Genomic DNA, 15,874 nt, shown 5'->3' with positions numbered 1-15,874 from the left:
TTTTTATGCTTTGGTGAAATCCCTTCTTTTCCCCTTTCCTCTCTCTTCCTCCCTCTTTCCATTTCCTCCTCCTTCTCTTAAATAGTTATCTCCCATACTTTTGCTGATCAGTTTTCTATTTATAGTATTTCAGAGACAATGTGTTGTAGCAGCTATGAATACAGATTTGGAATCAGATAGACCTGGGTTTACAGTAAGGTTCATTTTTGATAGGAAAAAACTACTTTCTATCTTAATAAATAAAAGTCAGAATCTTCCAGAATTGGCTTTAGAAGGAAATTCTGCAAATGGGGTGAAATAATTGGAGTTCACAGCAAGAACTTTTGATCCCTTGAGGAATCCCTTGCTGACATTACTATTCACAGAAGAGAAATACAAACAGTAGAGGGGTTTTGGGGTAGATGTATGGGGTTTCCTTTTTTTTTTTAATATTTTTTTTGATTTTTTACAGAGAGGAAGAGAGAGGGATAAAGAGTTAGAAACATTGATGAGAGAGAAACATCAACCAGCTGCCTCCTGCACATCTCCTACTGGGGGTGTGCCCGCAACCAACGTACATGCCCTTGATCGGAATCGAACCCGGGACCTTTCAGTCCGCAGGCCGACGCTCTATCCACTGAGCCAAACCGGTTTCGGCATCCTTTTAATCATTTACCTTAGATCATAACAATCTCCAACCACAGCTCAATAATTTGGCACAAAATAGCTCTCAATAAAATTCCCTTCCCATTCTTTGATTCTTAATACCATTTGATATCTAAGGATCTATCCTTTAGTTTATTGTAATTCTTTTTAAAAATATATTTTTATTGATTTCAGAGAGAGAAAGGGAGAGGGAGAGAGAGGTAGAAACATCAATGTTGAGAGAGAATCATTGATTGACTGCCTCCTGCACACCCCACATTGGGGAGTGAGCCCACATGTGCCCTGACCAGGAATCCAACTGTGATCTCCTGGTTCATAGGTCGACACTCAGCCACTGAGCCAAGCCAGCCAGGCTAGTTTGTAATTTTGTCTCAGAGTTTTGCTTGAGGAAATTCTAAGCACTTAATCAGTCCAAAGTTTGGCTGAGGACAGTGGTGATAAACATAGCTTGGTGTGATCGAGATGGAATACCTGGTGCCCTGAGCTGAATTTAAATGTTAAAGGGGATGTCCTTTGTATCACAGACTATTAATACCAGAATGGGATATGGAAGTGGGCTATTGATACAAGGTTCCTGGACTTGTTTCTAAGATAGGAAAAGAGTAATAAGGTCAAAGACCTTTGTAGTCACAGCTCTGATTTAGAATCCTGGCTCTGATACTGATAGCTGTGTGTATTTAGGCAAGTTACTTATCTTCCCTGTTTCTCAGTTTCTTCAGCTGTTAAATTTATATAACATTTAACATCCTAAACCTACCTTTTAGAATTGCTGAAAAGATTAGAAATATGTATGCTTAACATAGTACTTTGCACATGATGGACAATTAATGAATAAGAACTAATTATTATTATTATTATTATTTTAAATAACATTTAAAATCCAGCTTATACATGACTTATATATGTTCTCATCTTGGCTTTTTTGATACCTTTATTGAGCTATAATTAACATACAATTTACCCATTTAAGATGTACAATTCAATGTTTTGTAGTATGTTCATAGGGTTGTACAGTCATCATCTCAATCTAATTTTAGAACAATTTTGTCCCCCCAAAAGAAACCACATACCCATTATCAGTCAGTCCCCATTTCCCACCCTGCAACCCCAGCACTAGGCAACCATTAACTACTTTATATCTTTCTAGATTTGCCTATTTTGGATATCTCATATAAATGAAATAATGTAATATGTGGCCTTTTGTGATTGGCTTATTTCATTTATGATAGCATTTTCAGGGTTCATCCATTTGGTAGCATGTATCAATAGCTCATTAATAGTTCATTCATTTTTATTGCTGAATAATATTTCATTATATGGTTGTACCACATTTTATTTATCCATTCATCAGCTGATGGACATTTGGCTTGTTTCTACTTTTTGACAATTATGAATAATGCTGCTGTGAACATTCATGCACAAATATTTGTGTGAACATGTTTTAATTTCTCCTGAGTATATTCCTAGGAGAGGAATTGTTGTATCATATGTGCATAACATTTTGAGGAACCATCCTTGGTTATTTTTTTAATCATTTTTTTCTCTTTGATTCCATGGTCTCCTGTTTTCTGTCAGCCATCTTCACTGTCAGTTACCAACAGCCTCCTGACTATTTTTTATTATGTTCTTACTATTTAGCCGTATTCCATCTTGCTTAAATAAGTAATCTGATTACAAAGGAATGGTTTTCTATACTAGATATATGACCTATCCATGAGCTGTTCTTTTCCATTCCACCTTTTCATCCCTGTTATTTCTCTCTGGCTGAATATGGTTTTAAGAAATAAAGTTCTAAGTAAAATTCCACTGAAATTTGATTTATTCCTTAGTATATTGTACTTGGTGATGAATAATACCCAAGATCTGTGATAGAAGGAGAAGTCTTTAAATAGGTCTTTAATACAATGATATTAAAAGTATGAGGCAAGTGCCGAAACCGGTTTGGCTCAGTGGATAGAGCGTCGGCCTGCGGACTGAAAGGTCCCGGGTTCGATACCGGTCAAGGGCATGTACCTGGGTTGCGGGCACATCCCCAGTGGGGAGTGTACAGGAGGCAGCTGATCGATGTTTCTCTCTCATCAATGTTTCTAACTCTCTATCTCTCTCCCTTCCTCTCTGTAAAAAATCAATAAAATATATTAAAAAAAAAAAGTATGAGGCAAGTAAAATTATTTCATCAATATTTAAAATGCTTAACAAAGGCTTTTTAAAGAAAAGTAATACAAATTTATAAATACAAAATTAGAGAGGAAAAATATTTAGCATGAGAAATTGCAACAAATTACATAGTTTTATTTTATTTATTTATTTGTTTGTTTATTTATTTATTTATTTATTTATTATTTTTTGTTAATCCTTACCTGAGGATATCTTTTCCATTGCTTTGACAGAGAGAGTGGAAGGGAGGAAGGAAGGGGGAGATAGAGTGAGAGAGAAAAACATGATGTTATAGACATACGTCAACTGGTTGCCTCTAGCACGTGTCCCGACTAGGGGTGGGAGCAAACCCACTATCCAGCCACATGCCCTTGATCAGGAATTGAACCCATGACCCTGTGGTATGTGGGCCGACACTCTAACCATGGAGCAACATGGACCAGGGCACAAGTTACGTAATTTTAAAAAGCTGGCCTTGGCCTGTGTGGCTCCGTTGTGGAGCATCATCCTATGCACCGAAATGTGATGAGTTTGATTCCCGGTCAGGGAACACACCCGGGTGTGGCTTTGATCCCCAGTTGGGATGCAAACCAATGGATGTTTCTTGCTCCCTCACCCTTTCTCTCTTAAAAATCAATAAAAAAATTTTAAAAGCTGACAAATAGCACAAACATCACAGAATTAAGAAAAATAGCATAACATTTTTTATTAATTAACTGCCTGTTACACTGCTGTAATTTTAAAAATATTTTTAGCTTCATACTCCTCTAAAGATTGTCATATTATGACTATAATATTTTCTATAAAGACAATAGAAAGATAATTCAGCCTTTCCTCTCCTACATGGACTTGGCAGTACAAATGAGGGCTCTGAAGCTTAAATAGAAGATAATTCAGCCTTTCCTCTACTACATGCACTTGGCAGTACAAATGAGAGCTCTGAAGCTTAAGTTCTTTTAGTTTTACAGTCGATCTACCTTTGTGTAGTAAATAATCTTAAAATATTAATGAAGAGATTGTAATATGCATATTCTGTGTTGATTGCAGTTTATTATAAGTTACTTCTTGTGAATCTTTCTTGGATCAAGTGTTCAATTATAAATTTATTTGTGTACATTTCTATAATATCGTTTCTTCTAGGAGTGTGAAGTACTAATTAGTCATACTTGACTACCAAAAGCTTTTTTTTCACTCTCCCTCCCTCCAATGTAGATATCTTTATTTCCCAAATAGTTTGTATTAGTGTTAGTTTGGGGATAAAAAATAGGACAAGCATAAGTTTAATATAGCCATATATTTTTCAGCCTGAGATGTCTGCTCTGTTCAGTTTCACAGTAAATAGTCTATTTTTTCAGGCCCTCAGTACATTTATTCTTTCATGTCAACTTTAATTCTGTTTATCTCTTCTTGTATTAGTGTAAGTCAAGTACAGTATTAAAAGACCATATGCTGTGCAAATCACTTACAAGTAAATGTGCTCCATGATAGTATGACCCTGCTATCTTATTAATATTATTGGTTATTTAGAGTTTTATTTTTGGAGGTCAAAGGTCTACAAATAGGACAAACAGAAGTCTAGACATTTTGGTAGATTTTTAAATACCTTTATTGGTAATTTATAAATTTAATATGTATATAGTTGAGTATTTAATTTTTTCCAATTTTTAAGAGCTATGACATCTTCTAATCCAAATTTAATTATAGGTCTGGTAATTTACTTCTTAGTAAATTATTATGCATAATATACCATAATATATTATTCTACTACTTCCTGAAGCAGCTACATTTTCCAACCCTGACACCCATGTTCCAGTCTGTCTTTTCTTTGTGGGATTACTCTATTTGGATATTTTGTCATCACCTCTCTCTACCATTTGTCTATCCAGTATCTTATTCTTTGCTAGTCATTATACTAGAAATAAGGATTTCAGAGATGGACAAGACACAATTCTTACCCTAAAGGAAACCACCAAAGTGGGAATAGCTCTGTAAGGAGATATGCACAGAGTCTTATGGGATTACAGAGAAGAAAAACCAAGGGAGGAAAGCAGTTTCTACTAGATCAAGTGACTTGAATAGATTTTTGAAGGACACATGAGAATTAGCCATTTCAGCTGAAAGGAGTGTGTGTGAAAAGCTTTTCATACAGAGGGAATTGTAAATACAAAGGCACAAAAAGGTGAAACATGTTTGGAGAAGTGTGAGTAATTCTCTGTCCTAGAGTACATGATGTGGAGAGAGATGAAGTGAGAAATCAGATTGTGAAGAATCATGGATGCCATTATTAAGGGGTTTAAACATTATTCTGAAACATGGTGAGCTATGAGATTATATTATTGAAAGATTATTCTGGTAGTTCTGTGAAGAATGAATGGGAGAGGACTAAAACTGGAGGCAGGAAAACTAAATATAAGGCTACTATGTTAAATAAGAACAAAGATTATCGGGGCCTGGACCTGGACAGTGACAGTGCAAGAGGTGAGCGATAAAGAGATTTAGGAGTTAGGTTAAATTTCACTTGAGGATACATTGATTATGTGAAGTGAGGACAACTAGGTTTTTTGTTTGAGCGACAGGGCTTCTGATTAGGTTTGCTTGTTATATAACTTCAGCATTCTGCACTTCTCTGAAATACACCATACCTTTGTAATTTCTTTTTTAATTTCACTCTTCCTTGCTAGACTATAAGACTATGAGGGCAAGACCATATCTGTTTACTCAGTTGTCCAGCTTTTACTGGGTAAATGAATGAATGAAGAAATAATGGTGCTGCATTTAACCAGCACAGGCCAAATATAGGAGGAGGAACCTGTTTAAAGGAGGGGAAGGAGGGAGATTTTCAGTAGATATTCTAAGGCCAGCCTCACTTTTCCAGTCTTGTCTTTCCTGTTTCCTTGTTTTGTTTGATTTTTGTAATGTCAATAATATTTTTCCCTTTCCCAGACTTAAAAACATCTGTTTAATATTCCACTTCTTTATCTCCTTCAGCCATCATATTTTCTTTGTCATCTGGTTCTATTATGTCTTTCATTTTAATATGTCTTGTATTTGTCCTTATGTTTGCATTCTCACTGACAAAGCACTAACTCAGTCCAGGGTTAAATTGTTGCATTAACTTTAAAAAAAATACGTGAACTTTTATCAGATTTAGACCTATAGGCCCACAGTGGCTGCAATAAGTTTGGAAACAGCAGGAGAACTAAAGGCTGGTGACGCCCAGGCCTGCTGAGAATTTACTAGCTGACAGGCATTGCTCTAAGCACTTTAGATTTTTTAAAAAAATATTTTTATTGATTTCAGAGAGGAAGGGAGAGGGAGAGAGAGAGAGAAACTTCAATGATGAGAATCATTGACTGGCTGCTTCCTGCACACCCCCCACTGAGGTTTGAGCCCACAACCCGGGCATGTGCCCTGTCTGGGAATGAACTGTGACCTCCTGGTTCATTGGCTGAAGCTCAACAATTGAGCCATGCTGCCCGAGCTCACTTTCTTGATTGTGTCCTTAGAAGCACAAAAGTTGTTAATTTTGGTGAAGTCCAATTAATCACCTCTTTTTCATTGCTTGTGCTTTTGGTGTAATATCTAAGAAACCATTGCCTAATCTAAGGTCATTGATATATACACTGATGTTTTCTTCTTAGAGCAGTGGTTCTCAACCTTCCTAATGCCACGACCCTTTAATACAGTTCCTCATGTTGTGGTGACCCCCAATTTCATTGTTACAAATTGAACATAATTAAAGCATAGTAATTAATCACAAAAACAATATGTAATTATATATGTTTTCCAATGGTCTTAGGTGACCCCTGTGAAAAGGTCGTTCGACCCCCAAAGGGGTCGCGACCCACACGTTGAGAACCGCTGTTCTAAGAGCTTTATAGTTTTAATGCTGACATTCATATCTTTGATCCATTGTGAGTTAATTTTTTATATGGTATGAGGCAGAAGTCCAGATTTATTTTTTTCCATGTCTCAACACTGTTCTAGTTTCGTTAACAATTATGTTTTAAGTTATTTTGGTCCTAAATAGGGAAACCAAAATATTCAGAGATTGGCCATATGTTGTGTAACCAAAAAAAAATTGCAACTGTCTGATGTGATATGCCAAGAAATATGCATTAGAATATTCAATGTGTTGCTTGATAAGAAAATGAAAGCATGACACTTACTTTTCTTACTGGGGACTTTTCACATCTGAAGATCTTAATGAATTACCCATTACCCTTGAAGTATGGCATATGAAAAGCACATAGAATATCATTAGATGGTTATTTTGGTTTTCAAGACATATTTCACAGCTTTTGATAGAATACCAGATTATTGTAACATTTAGTGTGGAATCAAATGATGAGGAAGAATGAGTTGTATGTGGTTGTAAGCAGTCGATTAGACGAGTATCCTTTGGAGGAAGAACTGTTTTTAATGGGTCTGCACTGAGTTAGAAAGTACCTAAATTGCACTATTAATTTATCAGCAGAGATAATTTTTCTGCAAAGAAGATTCATAGAAATAAGTGACTTAAATCTTTCACCCTGATTTTAAAAGTAATAAATAGTTGTGGAGTTTTAGAAAATGTGGGCAATAAAGAAAAGTATAAAGACAAACCTAAAAATTACCCATAATTTTATCAAACAGTAGTAAAACTATAGATATATTGATGGTATTTCTTTCTGAACTTTAATATTTTTCATTTGATGAGGAAATATAGAGCTTAATACCCCCAACCCCTTCCACTCTGATAATTTTAGCTCTTTGTTCTTTTAATTATAATAGGAATATTAACTCAGTTTATTGGAAGAAAAGAGAAAAGAAAAGAAAAAGTTTCTTTTCTACTTACATACAAGGAGTATAGGTTTCAACCATGGTCAGTGGGACAAACAAATATTCTGATGTTAGTTTGGTAAAAGTTTTCTTTGATTCTAAGGAATAAAATCAAGATTTCAAAGCTAATTTGAAAAAAACCCCAATATAATTCTATTTATAAGTTGATAAATCTGGACTGATGAATCTCAGAGGGATTTGGGAAGAGATTAATCAAAGAATTTATATACATACTAGAGGCCCAGCACTTGAAATTTGTGCACGGGTGGGGTTCCTAGGCCTGGCTGGTGATCAGGGCTGATCAGGGCTGGGCTGGAGAGGAGGTGACGGGTTGCTGGGCTGGGTGTGGAAGAAACGGACGCCAACATCGCCATTGTTGGCACTCTGCCACCATGCAGTTCCCTGCCTCCCCCCTCCTCCTTCCCTTGTCGCTGCCGCGCCACCACGGGCTGATTGGGGCCTGCCGGCTGGGGGGAGGGACAGGGCATGGGAGGTTGGTCACTGGCCCCAAGGAGGGGGCGGGCCAAGGGCCTGGGAAAAGGGCCGCATCCACCACCACCCACCCCGCCGTTCCCCGTCCCAGCCCTGGGGCCAAGGGGAGGGACCATGGGAGGTTGACCAGCCAGGAGGGAGGGACTGTGGGAGGTTGGCCAGCTGGGGGAGGTTGGCTGTGGGAGCACACTGACCACCCGTGGGTAGCTTCTGCATTGAACATCTGCCCCCTGGTGGTCAGTGTGCATCATAGCAACTGGTCATTCTGGTCACTTAGGCTTTTATATATATAGATATGCTAACCCATGGACACAGACAATAGTTTGGTGAAGGCTTAGGTGGGGGCAGGGTGGAGGGGTTCAATGAGGGGGGGGGAAGGGGAGAGCTGTAATACTTTCAATAATAAAGATAAAATTTAAAAAGTCTATAAACTTGGGGGTAATAAAAATAGTTCTTACTAGTGATGATATGAACTAAATTGGCCCTGAGTATGCTATAATTGACTTTGTGACCATGTAGTCCCTCTTATTACTTGGTTAGTTATCTGGTGATAATCATATGCATACAGTTATTTAATAATATGTGTACCTGAGGAAATCTGCACCTGGGACATAAGTCATCTTTTTTTAAAAAAGTCATATTAATAAAAATGGTGTGTATATCTCTTTAAGGCTATGCCTAGTTCCGTTAATGTTTGTTTATGATGATATCGCCTTAGTGTTTGCAGTTTAGAATTTTTATTCATTTATTTTAAACATTTTTATTTATTTATTTATTGTTAATCCTCACCTGAGGACACTTTTCCACCAATTTTTTAGAGAGAGTGGAAGGGAGGGAGGGAGAATAGAGAGAGAGAAACATGATGTGAGAAAGATACATTGATTGATTGCATCCCACATGCACCCTGACTAGGTTGGGGATCAAACCTGCAACTCAGGTATGTGCCCCTAATCTGGAATCGAACTCGAGACCCTTATGTGCACAGGCTGATACTTTAACCACTGAGCCACTGGCCAGGGCTGCACTTTAGAATTTTTAAACTGATGATTGTTAAAGTAGCTATATCATCAACCCAAAATATTGTGAGAATAGACCTAAGAAGGTATCTTTTACATTGCAATGTAGTATAATTCTAGAGTTATGAGTTTCATAACTCTAAAGGAAGAAAGGTCTTGTGCACCAGTAGAATGTATCAGGTATATGTATTTAATGTTCTGTGTTTTTGTTTAATTGTCTTTAAGTTAGAAAATGGGCTAAAGTTATTGGATTGATGTGCATTGTGAGATTATTGTTAGAATACTCTATATGTTAATATATCATTAGAATAGTATATCTTTACATTTTAATTGTCTGTTTTAGTGGGGTTCCTTAAATAGTTTTGACAACAAAATTAGAAAATAAATTTGCTTTTAATAATACAAATCTTATTGGTCTGGCTGAATTAGATTGACATCTATAATTAGTCAAGATTTGCCAGAGATGTAGCAGTGTTGATTGGTATAATCTCATTTTGCTAGATGACCTCAGGCTGCTTTTATACTTGTAAATCAGTCAGAATGTCCATTGTGACTGTGACAGGAGAACAGGCATGGTATGGTTTATGGAAAATCTATCTTTAAGGAAGATGAATTTATTTCTTTCAAATAAGTATTGTGAATGAATGTAAGAATAAAAATGGTGCTGACACAGATTTGGGTTATTGATAATATGTAATATTTTATTCCTTTCATAAATGTTTGTAGCTTTTTACTAATGTATATAATACTTTTATGCTTGAGAAGAACCTTAAAGTTATCTATTTTAACTTCTTATTCAAAACAGACATCTCCCCTGCTATCTCACCTACCCATAGCCGATTGAATTGGAAATTGGCAAAATGTGGACATTAACAATTCAGGATAACTAGGCATGATGTGAAAATTTTGGATATTTGATATTTTAGAGCTCACTTTTTATTTTGGTGTGTTGATTTCCACTAGATTAAATTTTTTGAGTATAAATAATTATAACTCGAATAATACTTGATTATAATTTTACTTGCAACAATGACTCCACTTTTCCTTTCATTAAAGTAGCAACTGCATTTTACTTCATGCTATACTCCCTCCTCTCCCCAGTATTCAGCATGTAACTTTGACTAATAAAAATCAAGTAATGAAGAAGGTATCTAGCTGTTTTTAATCTCAAAAGACTGTTCTAGAGTTCTCTGGCCTAGTTCATGCTCTTTGATGTATTCAAGACATTTATAAGGGTAAACAGAATGTTCATGGTTACTTCAGGTGTGTTGTGCTTTTAATGTGGAATGAAGTAAACTCACACAAAAGGAAAGAGGTAGAGAAGCCTACATCATGGCTGAAAGGAACGATTTTGAGTATGGAGAGAATATGCAGAGTGTAGTAGAAAAACAAAAATCGAGAAGATGGAGGGTGAGTAATTATTCAGGAATGGGAATGGAACAGCTGTGGGTGTGTGCCAAAGCGAAGGCCAAATTAATGGATAAGTGTAACTTTAAATTCTTTTCTTAATTATGAATCTCAAATAGGCCTCTTAATCCCTTAAGGATGAATGGATTTCTTTTTATTAGATACAACTTGGGACTCTTTTAGTGTTTGGATGTCATTAAAAATATAGTTACTTTAGATATTCCACAGAATAGGCTGGACATCTTAATGTTTAATTTTAGGATATTTCATATTAATTCTTAATCAGCAAAATTATTTTAATTATTTTAGTATAATGATGAAAATGCATTTTGGCTTACTATAAATTGAAGTTATTTAATAATTACAATTTTTTTCATGTTCTCTTTAAACATTCCCCTGATTCCTTATTAAGACATTCTTGTGGAAATTGTCACATCTTAGCTTTTATATTATTCATACTGTAGAAATTATATTTTTTATGTCTCAAATCATGTGGACATTTTATTTCTTTAAGAGAAATTTTACATGTACTCTGAGATAAAACAAATCAACAGTTCTTGGAAAGCTGCTAAGAACAGTACTATATTTACTTGTGTTATGTGGTGAGAATTGGTTATTGATAATGAAGCAGCAACCATTTGCGTGTAGCAAGAATGGAATTTCTTTATTACTTATTTAAATCAACATAGTATCCTTATACACTATTTTATATGTTTATTATGTGACATTTGGTACATTAAAGGAATATATAAAACATGAAATGTAATTTAGAAAGTATAATAAAAGGAATACCTATAGACCTACAATCCAATTTAAGAACTAGGACATTACCAGTACTATTAAATCTACCAATGTTTCCCAGCCCCATCATTTCCCTGCCTTCCCCTCAGGGATAATTGCTGCAATGCATGTTGTATTTTACATTAAAAACTAGGGGCCCAGTGCATGAATTCGTGCATCTTGAAAGGAACTATGGGCCGCAAGGCTGCGGTGGGCACAGGCGCGGGTCTCAGCCTATCCTCTGTGCCCCCGCTTGGCCCCTTCTGCTGCAGCCCCTGGCTCCCCTGTCTGCCAGTAGCCCCTCTCCTGCCACAACTGCTCCCACACACTGATGGTGCTGGCCCCGCTTGCACCCGCTTTCAGCATGGAGTAATTGGTGCCGTCGCTGGCAGCGGGTGTGAGAGGCATCTGCCGGTCCTGATCACCCTTCAGGAGCAGGGGGAGGTGGAGAAGCCTTGAGGGGTGATCGGGGCTGGCAACCACCGCTCGCACCCGCTGACAGCACCGAGTGATCGGGGCTGGCACCTGCAGCGGGTACGAGTGGGGCCAGCATGGGCAGCAGGTGTGAGCGCTAGGCCGGACCGTGGCACGTGGGAGCAAAGAATTTTCAGTAACCACCAGAGGCTCGCCCCGATGACTGCAACCGGCACCCCGCCTTGGTCTGGCGCCCCCACTCCCCTCCACCATCCCGCTGCCGATGTCCGCCATATTCTGCGCTCTGCCACTGCTGCTGACGCCCGCCATTTTCCATGCACACCCCCTGGTGATCAGTGCATGACATAGCGACTGGTTATTCGATTGTTCCTCTGTTCGGTCTATTTGCATATTAGGGTTTTATATATATAGATAATTTTACTATATATATGTCCTTAGAAATATATCATTTACTTTTGCTTATGTTATTGCATGTAATTATAGTTGATTCACTCTTACTATGGTGTAATATTTCACCATTAACTATTCCACAATTAATTTGTTCATTTTCCTGATGATAGCCATTGCAATGCTGCAATGAACATTGCATTCTTGCACATATCTACTTGTATGTGTGAGATATCTCCTTGTGTGTGTGTGGGGGGGGGGGGCGTATGTAGGCATGCATTAGCACATCATAGTTTCTCTAGAGTAGATTTTTATGAGTAGAATTGCTGGGTCATAGAATATACATGATTAACCTTAAAGATAAAACCAGGTATGGTACTAAGCATTAGAATTTAATAATCAGAACAACCTTAACTATCAACATTTTAATAAAGGAATTGTGGCGTGGAGATGTTAAGTGTCCAAGAAGCCACATAGGTAGCAAGTTGTCTGAACAGGGTCAGATTCATGTTTAACTTTAGAACCAGACCCTTAGTCAGTATATTATGGTAAGTACTCATAATCAGGTTTTAGATATAACTGCGATGCTTTTTAATGTGAATGTTTGTCATAGATCTATTTTAGAGGATAAAATCTATTGTATATTAAACAAAAAACTTTCGTAGTTTCATGAAATTAGGAAACTAGTTTCATTTTAAATTGTGTTCTGCCAGCCTTAACATATGGCTTCCATTCTGAAGGTCATACGATGGCAGCTTATATCCCAGTGAGCATTTGCATTCTAGGCAAGAAGACAGTAGGGGGGAGGGTAAAAGGCCAAAGGGCAATGACTTTCATTCATATCCCACTGGCAGACTCTTTATCTGTAAGGATAGCTGGGAAATGTAGCCTTTTAGTTGGGCACATTCTGCCCTTAATTATATGGGGATTTTGTTAAAAAGAAAAAGAGAGAGACATCTTGGATAGGCACCAAAAAGTTTCTGCACGTTTATATCAAGGCCAAGTGAAGAAAGTTGCACCTCTTCCATTTACAAAGGATGGTATTATAGTTGCTGGTTTTTAATTATTGAGAAAACGTGTTTATAAAAACCTATCTCTACCTCTATATGTAATTACTAATCATGTTTGAACCTGATATCAGGTTGAACATTAGGTTGCATCACATGAAATTTTATTTTTACATTACCCCAATGTATTGGTGCTTAGAAATAGGGTAGGGACTGAGAAAAAAACAAAAACAAAAAACACCTAAAAAATGAAGTGATTTGATGTATGTTGGAGGAATTGAAGCAGGAGACTGAAAGGAGTACAATAATTGAGTGGAAACAAATCAGAAAAAAAATTTGAACGAGAGGATAACTTCTAAGGGAATTTGGCCTAGGCAGACAGAAATTATCTAGAAAAAAGATACTAGTTTATGGATATTTCTTGAAACCAGGAGATTTCAAACTAGGAAGTGATTTATAGATTAGTGTTATCTACCCTTTGAAGTAAACCTATGGAGAAACAAACAGAGGTGACCTTGTCTCCTCACTGCTGAGGACTGCTGAGAAAAAGATGTCTAGTTCATATTGGGGATACAAGCAAGGATAAGGGTAGAAGAAAAATAAAATTATAGTCTATATTAAAGATAATATAGGCCTGAACTGAATTGTTTAATGGGACTTATAATTTACTATGTGATGTGGCAAAATAAATTTTCTTCTGTCCCTGGAATAGAGGGGCACTTTTTCTTCCTAGCTATCAAAGTGATAGATGCTCATTGTAGTAAATCTGGAAAATACTGAAAAGGAGAAAGAAAGACATCCCTCCATAGGAAGATAACTACTGTTATCTTTAGTATATTTTTTAAATAGTATATTTTAAAATATACTAGATCCATATGATGGTGTTAGATCATCAATTATGTATATTATGTACATTTTGGAGGATAAGTATTTTCAGACAAGGGCTGCTATCTTGAAGTTTTTCTCTTTTTTTGCCAATTTTGTATTTTTAAAATAAATTTGTTATGTAAATCAGGATGAAGATAAAGATTTTAACTTGCCTTTTCATGGAAACATTGTGACAGATTTTATGCAGGACCTCAGCTGTGGTTTCTCCATCACCCCATTTAGGAAGAAGTTGATAGAGTGGCCCTAGGGAAGAAAGCATATGTATACACACTATAACCATTTAATAATGCTTGGGCAGCTGAGTACGGACCGAACACTGGGATGGTATAATACAGGTCATATAGTTCTTTCCTCAGAGAATTAAAAATACTTAAGAAAGCTGAGCAGCTCACAAGAATGTACTTTAGCCATCTCTTTCCTTAAATTGCAAAGTACAGTACTTAGATTTGTGTTTTAAGTTCTAAAAGTCCTAAATTAGTCTTATTTTTAATATTTTCCTGACTTCACTATTTCAGGCAATACATGGAACAAATGTTCCTTTCACAGTTTTGCCAATCTCTTTTAACTTCATTTAGTTGAAAACTTTAAAGTTTTGGATAACTTTAAACATATGTAATAGGATAATTGACAGTATACTATAATGCATCCCAAGTAATCATCACCAGCCTTAACAATTATCAAGTCATGGCCAATCAAATTTCATTTCTATCATCTACCGGCTTTTCTTCCTCTTTTGTTATTTTGAAGTGGATCCAGGACATATCATTTTATCTGGTGATAATTTGGTATTTCTTTAAAGATAAGTATGCTTTAAACATAATAATAATGCCATTATTGTACCTAAAATTAGCAGCAATTATTTAATACCAGTTATCCACTTAGTGTTCAAATTTCCAATAGTCTGAAATACATTTTTTGTTTGTTGGTAATTTATTTGAGTTAGAATCCATTGCAGTTGATTGATATATCTCTTCAGTTTCTTTTAACCCATAGGATGCTTTTTATATCCTCTTTTTCTTATTCTTTGATTTTTGAAGAAATTGGGTCATTTATTCTGTAGAATTTCTACTTTGTCTGGATTTTTGCTTATGTCAGTTCCGTGGTAGAGCTTTACAGGCTTCTTTGTTCTTTGTATTTTCTGTAAATTGGTAGTTGATTCTAGACATCATTTAGTCTTAAAATGAAGAAAGAAAAACTATGTGTGTTTTTTTCCATCTCAAGGTTTGCAGTTAATCAGCTGACTTGAGGAACTCCTGCTACCCAGGACCAGAGGAAGAATAGACAAAATGGCAAGAGATCGTTGGATCTCTTGTCTAATGCCAGGCACATTTATGTTTAAAAAGGAAACTGATCTAAGAACTGACAAATGGAACCATTTTCCAATGAAAGTCATATTAGTGTTAATTTAATGATTCTAAGACAAAACAAATTTTTAATAAAAAAATTCTTTATATTAGTTAAATCTCATTTTCATCTTGTAGAGTTAATGAAGAGGAGGTGGACACCAGGGTGTAAAGCAGAGGATCTTAAACTTTAGCATCAAAATAACTTGGAGGTCTTGTGAAAACAGGTTGCTGGGCATTATCCCAGAGTTTCTGATTCATTCAGGGGGGAGTCTGGGAATTTACATTTTTAACAAGTTTCCAGGTGATGTTGATGCTACTGATAAAGGGACTACACTTTGAGAACGTTTAGGTTCAAGTTTAACGAAGGGTCTGAATTAGAATTCTTTGGAGCTTTTAAAAAAACCAAAAACCACCAGTCTTGAAGATGCTCTGCTGGGGTCTGGGCATCTCTCTTTTTTTATTTTTTAATTCTCACCCAAGGATATGTTTTTAT

The 15,874-nt window shown here is 36.3% G+C and overlaps 1 protein-coding gene across 1 annotated transcript in view; it reads left to right on the top strand.

The window, feature by feature from the left end:
* Positions 1–15,178: 15,178 nt before the first annotated feature.
* The window catches only part of EPB41 (erythrocyte membrane protein band 4.1), a 112,403-nt gene continuing 111,707 nt past the window's right edge, over positions 15,179–15,874 (top strand). Inside the window, exon 1 of the mRNA XM_014546796.1 lies at positions 15,179–15,183. The gene's annotated coding sequence lies outside the window, so the exon portion shown is untranslated. The remainder of the gene's footprint in view (positions 15,184–15,874) is intronic.

Source organism: Myotis brandtii, unplaced genomic scaffold (assembly GCF_000412655.1).
Source record: "Myotis brandtii unplaced genomic scaffold, ASM41265v1 scaffold456, whole genome shotgun sequence".
Classification (NCBI taxonomy): domain Eukaryota; kingdom Metazoa; phylum Chordata; class Mammalia; order Chiroptera; family Vespertilionidae; genus Myotis; species Myotis brandtii.
Note: the sequence above shows the minus strand (reverse complement) of the source record. Positions and strands in the feature narration are given on the sequence as shown.